We start from the raw sequence: 6,654 nt of genomic DNA, 5'->3' as shown, positions 1-6,654 counted from the left end.
GGTCAAAAGGGAGGGAGGGAGAGAGAGAGAGAGAGAGAGAGAGAGAGAGAGAGAGAGAGAGAGAGAGAAAGAGAGAGAGAGAGAGAGAAAGGCATTTATTACCTTCTAAAATATAGAAATAAATAAATAAATAATTCAGGATCTACTAGAGAAAATAATACAAAAAAATAAGAATAAACAATTATTTTCTGGGATTCTATAGTTCAAAGAGATTAATAGATATCTTCTAAAATTTAGAATTTCCTATTCCAATTCTAAAACTATTTCACTAGGCTTTGTCAGTTTCTCATGAACACTATTCTTGAAATCATTGTCAACAGGCAAATATTTACTATGCTCCAGGCTACCCTCTTAATAACCTATGTCAGGATACTCAGTTTGTTCCTGGCTCTCCCACATGTGGTGGCAATAAGACACATACACGATTGCACACAGACTTACAATGAGCATAACCAAACAAGGGCCCTGGCTAATGTGGTTGGCAGTCTACCACTGTCTTTGAATAGCGACCAACCTGTGTGCAGTGTGTATCTGAAAGATGAGTCCATTACTGGGAGTCACAGGCCTTCTGTTCAATAAATCCCCTGCAGTATTGCAAAAATTAGAGACCATGACACTTTCATCCAACCTTCCTTCTTCTTCTCCTTCCCTGGGTCAGATGTGTCATTCTCTGATGACTGGCCCAATCTCTTGCTGCTACCTCTCCATTGGTTCTCAAAGGCATTTCTTCTAATACAGTTCTTGCAAGTTTTAAAATCCTGTCTTGGCAACTCTTTCATGAAGGATCTGCATTAACACATTTCATGACAGTGTCTTTGCTATTTAGGAAGAGATGGGATTGATTAACTGTCACAGGATAGAATATTACCTGAAACTTTGCCATTTTTAATCCTAATATTCAATTCAATAAATTTACAACTTGGAGAAGGATTGAAAGCTTGTGATATTTTTTCAATCTTTTAAACTTGCTTTATACCAAAGAAATGTTTATGTGCTTTATATGTTATTATATTTCTATTAGAAAATAGAAGAGACCTATAACTCAGGAACCTCCAGTAAGGAAGAATAATGTTTGGGGGATGTCATTGCTGGAAATATTTACTGTATGAAAAAGGAAGCTCACAGTCAGATTCCTGGGAGAAAGGCCACTGATTATGATCCCACAGTGGCCATGAATAAACTTTCTGTATTAGTTTGCCACTGCAGTTGTAACAAATGTCACACAATACAATTTCACTACCTTAAAATTCTAAAATTTAGAAGTATAGCATCAGCCTCCTCAGGCTAAAATCGAGGTGTGTGCTGGGGTTGTCTGGAGTCTCCAAGGAAAAATCTTCTTCCTTGTTCTTTGCACTTTCTAGAAGCTGTTTGTTTTCCTTGGCAGGAGACCTACTCCTCCCATCACTCCAGTCTCTTGCTTCTCACCTCAGATCTCCTACTATGAATTCAAATCCTCTTGTCTTCCTGTTGTAAATCAATCAGAATCAAAATATCATCTATCCCACTGTTATCAAATCACTGTCCCCTTGAGGTCATGAAAATTCAATGCGGTCAGACTGCAATCATGAAAAAACTTGTTGCTGTCACTGAGATAAGTGCCATGTCATCAAAAGCACTTTGGTGTTTTTTGACAAACTGGCGACTTTATGGTAACAAAAGTTCCTGCCTTGACCCAGGGCATATTAGATATGACTGATACTTATAGATTACAGCACTCTATCCAGTAGATGTTTTATTGATTGGTTTTTCTGTACTTTGGTAAAGCCAAACTCATTCCTCATAAAGAGGTTATGGTGAATTATTGCTGTGTTATGTTTGGGTTAGGCAATTTAGTAAGCTTTTGCCATAGAGAATGAAATATTGTGCTAATGATTTAAAAGTAAAATGCCAGGATGACTTTCATATTCTTCATTTTGAAGAATATATATTTATGATATCTTGATTAACCAAGTACTTGAAGATGTAATGTCTATATATTTGTCTATTTTTTTAATAAATTCCCAGATATCTCTTGCAAGCCTTCTATGTAAAATTTCTTTTCATCATATCTTGATCTTTTATATTGTGCTTAAATTTGTTGTTTACATAATAGAGAAAACAGATATATTTATGTTTTATTAGACTCTGGGGAGAGGTGTTGGTAGTAGGTTTAATGGTCATTGATTAAAATATGTACCAGATATGCCTATGCAGATGTTTTAATAGCACCTTGTATTCCCAAGAGGATGGCATTTACTTTAATCCTTAACATTTTGTAGATAAATATAAGGCATAGTATAACTTCATGTATTTATTACTTGTAATTTTTTTTTCACATAGAGAACTGGCAACAAGGAAAGTTTGTTTTCTGCATGCAGTTTGGTCATTTTCAGCTTTTTGTTGCTGTTACTAAAATACCTGACAAGAACAACTTAGAGGAGGAAAAGTTTATTATGGGCTTATGGTTTTGGAGGTTAAGCCCATGTTTGGTTGCCTCCATTGCTCTGGACACAAGATGAAGCAGAATATCATGGAGAAAGGATATGCTAGAAGGAAGTCGGCTCATGAAGGTTGGGAAGAAGAAGAAAAGGAGCTTCAGGAAAGATGAACCCTTTCAGGCCAAGCTGCCAGGGATGCATCCCCATCTGCATATCGTCACCACCCAGTCAGTGTAAGAGGGACCAATCCAACCATTGCCCCTCTGAAGGTTCCTGTAAGAACACAGGCACTTTTCAGGGGCATTTCATATCCAAACCATAATAGTCATGCAATTATATTCTAATTTCACTCCTGCTTTATATGTGGTAAGCAGGATCTGATCACTTCTATTTTTATAGCTTTTATTTTTTCATCAAGTATCTTCAGAAACAGCAATCTCTCAAAATTGCTCTATACCATGGTGATAAAGATGAAAAAACAGTGAAAATATTTAAAAAATTAAAAGTAGATATAGGTTTACTAGTTGAATAATCTGATCAACTGATTGTTTTATCACTTTCCATTGGAGGGAAATATTCTCAGTTACCATCTCTTCTCACTCCTGTGTGAACACACATTGACAAATACAACCAATTTGACATTCACTTTGAGACGTTTTGGTCTACAAGCCAAATCCTAGTCCCAATTACTGCTACAATTAGACTTATTTGCCTTAGATATGAAAGGGCAAGGGACAGAAACCCACCCAAGCCTATTTAACGTGTTCATTAAATGCAAGTGTTGTGTGATCTAGAACTATAGTTGCTAAGTTTAGTATCTATGGGAGATTTAGTTCACAGTTTTGAAGGTTTGAGGCATGAAACTGACAACACCAAGTTGGGTTGACAATATTATGGTGATGGTGTCACAGGATCACATGGGGAAAGAAGAAATCTAATCACTAGACAGGAATCCAGAGATTGGGAAGGGTCCATCACAATAACGCCATAGGGTGGACATGGACTATCTACATCTGGTTTTCTTTCTTCTTTTTTTAGTTTTCTTCTTTTGTATTAGGAATTGAGCACAGGAGTATTTTACCACTGAAATACACCCACAGTACTTTTATTGTTCTGTTTTGAGATTGGTCTCACTAAGTTAAAAAAAGTCTCTTTAAATTGCTGAGGCCGTTTAATGTTAATCTTTTTCTCATGCTCTTCCTCCCTGCTCTGTTCTTAGTTGCTCTCCTTATATCAAAGAAGACATTTGGCATTTGTTTTTTAGGGATTGGCTAGCTTCACTTAGAATAGTCTGCTCTAATGCCATCCATTTCCCTGCAAATGCCATGATTTTGTCATTTTTTAGTGCTGAGTAATACTCCGTTGTGTATAAATGCCACATTTTTTTATCCATTCATCTATTGAAGGGCATCTAGGTTGGTTCCACAGTCTAGCTATTGTGAATTGTGCTGCTATGAACATTGATGCAGCAGTATCCCTATAGTACGCTCCTTTAAGGTCTTCAGGGAATAGTCCGAGAAGGGCAATAGCTGGGTCAAATGGTGGTTCCATTCCCAGCTTTCCCAGGAATCTCCATACTGCTTTCCAAATTGGCCGCACCAATTTGCAGTCCCACCAGCAATGTACAAGTGTACCCTTTTCCCCACATCCTCGCCAGCAATTGTTGTTGTTTGACTTCAGAATGGCTGCCAATCTTACTGGAGTGAGATGGTATCTTAGAGTGGGAGGGAAAGGGAGAGAGAAGGGAAATTGCATGGAAATGGAGGGTAGTGTTACAAACACCATTTTGTATTTTTTTCTTGAAAATAATTTCTATGTACTCATTTTAAAGTGTACATTAGGACAAATGGTTTTGAAAATGTATAAAAATAATGTAAGTATTAATTTATTTTCAGTATTTTGCATGGTTCCTTAAAAGATTTTAATTTCATTACTATCAAAAATGTGTTTGCTACACACATGGTACTACCACACATGGTACTCTCAAAAGCCAGGAATTTTAAGATTTTTCTAGCAGAAAAGTTTTAATATTCATTTTCCCTAAAATAATGAAACTAGGCATGATACCAAAAATATTTTAAAATATAATTATTTTTCAGCATGCTTGGCCATATATCATAAAGTCATCTTCACACTATAATGATGCTAATTGTTAGCATTTTTGTTTACTAAAAAAGCACAAAAATAGTTGACATGAGAAAATATTTCATCTTAAAAACTTTCAGAATTTGAATGTTAAACAAAAATATCTGATGCTCAATTTCACACTATCAAGTTTCCATATGCACTTTTTAAACATAAACTCATTACCAACTCAAGTAAAGCCAGGTATCAGTACAAGAAGATATAGTAAAGAAAACATTTTCAGTATAAAAACACGTATCAACTTAAATTGTTATCAAAAGACTGAAGACAATTTTCATAAAGTCACGATTTAAATCCCATAATATAAAGTGATCCTACAAAGATATTAAATTAATTTTAAATAAAAAGTTCTACAAATGTAAACAAGTTTTCCATTTGCTACTATTCTTTAATAAATGCTTTCTTTTGATTAGCTTTTACAGTATGGTCAAGAGATGAAGATTTGAAATTAAATGGTGTTATTGCTACAAGAGGAGGACATATTTCTTTGTCTTTTAATCTTGACTTATCTACTATAAAGAAAAGTCTTACAGAGGTCAAGGGTCACTTGCATATTTTCAGTAGTTAACAAAGACTCAGTGTCCAAGGAAAAGCTGAATGTCCTTCTTCAGAGGGAGGTCCAACAAGGGCATTGGTTCAAGAAGAGAAAAAGTGGTTTCCTAGTCTGAGAGCCTTTATTGTTTTTCTTATTGTCTTCAGCATAATTGGAATTCTCCCCTAACTTTGAACTCAGAACTTTAATTCATGGTGTTATAGCAGGTCAACTACTACTAAGTTAATTGGTCAACTATAGGCTTTGGAACAAAATCTGGAACTTATCAGGACGCTAAGATCAATATTTCAGTCTATTCCAGGAGACCTCATTTCAGATAAACTGAACTCCAAAAAATCAAATCAGAAAGTCACAAATTCTCCTTGTCTTTCATGGAAAAAGCTTTATAAAATGCCAAAAATTATGAAGATTCTGTTAATTCTGATATTCTGGTAGAAGACTGCCCATGCATGATCTGCTAGCTGTGACATGGAAAAGGATGCCAAACTTAGATCTGTAAAACTGGCAGGTGACTGGTCACAAAGATCAGATAGATGAAGCAAAGCACTAGCTTGGATGGTTTTCTTTGTGATCCTAAAACAATTAATCTAGGAATGCACTTTTATATTGGGAAAAGTACAAACTTTTTTTTTTCTTTAATGTAATTCATGGTTCTGTGCTCAACTAAAGAGACATTTCCAACTTCAACCTTTCTACTAGGATTTAGATTATCACCAGTTATATTTTCCAATGAGGAAGTTAAGTGCAAAGGAGAATTTAAACTTCTAATGCTATTTTGTACTGGAGTATTTTGGAAATAAGGTAGTGAACTTTTGCTGTCTTTGTCCTTTTAATTCTACATGCTACCTTTTCCCCAGAACCACTAACAAAGTCTTTTGCACATTAAACTTGTACTTCAGAATTGTTTCAATCAGTATTTCATCTGGCAAAGCATCTCCAAGTACCTCTCTCATGTGATAAAGGAATAAATAAATACATGCTTGACCAATTCCACTTAGCTTATGGTTCAAAAGGGAACTGGACAAATCCTTCAGGTCTTCATAATCATACACTTACATACTCTTTTTTTTTTATTGGTTGTTCAAAACATTACAAAGCTCATGATATATCATCTTTCATACATTTGATTCACGTGGGTTATGAACTCCCATTTTTACCCCAAATACAAATTGCAGAATCACATTGGTTACACACTCACATTTTTCCATAATGGCATATTAGTGACTGTTGTATTCTGCTACCTTTCCTATCCCCTACTATCCCCCCTCCCCTCCCCTCCCATCTTCCCTCTCTACCTCATCTGCTGTTGTTCAATTCTCTCCCTTGTTTCCCCCCCCCTTTCCCCTCACAACCTCTTATATGTAATTTTGTGTAACATTGAGGGTCTCCTACCATTTCCATATGATTTCCCTTCTCTCTCCCTTTCTCTCCCCCCACTCGTCTCTGTTTAATGTTAATCTTTTCCTCATGCTCTTCCTCCCTGTTCTATTCTTAGTTGCTCTCTTTATATCAAAGAAGACATTTGGCATTTGTTTTTTA

At 35.6% G+C, this 6,654-nt stretch overlaps 1 pseudogene; it reads right to left on the bottom strand.

The window, feature by feature from the left end:
• Positions 1 to 4,943: 4,943 nt before the first annotated feature.
• The window catches only part of LOC107151167, a 3,566-nt pseudogene continuing 1,855 nt past the window's right edge, over positions 4,944 to 6,654 (bottom strand).

Source organism: Marmota marmota, unplaced genomic scaffold (genome assembly GCF_001458135.2).
Source record: "Marmota marmota marmota unplaced genomic scaffold, marMar, whole genome shotgun sequence".
NCBI classification, from domain to species: Eukaryota; Metazoa; Chordata; class Mammalia; order Rodentia; family Sciuridae; genus Marmota; species Marmota marmota.
Note: the sequence above shows the minus strand (reverse complement) of the source record. Positions and strands in the feature narration are given on the sequence as shown.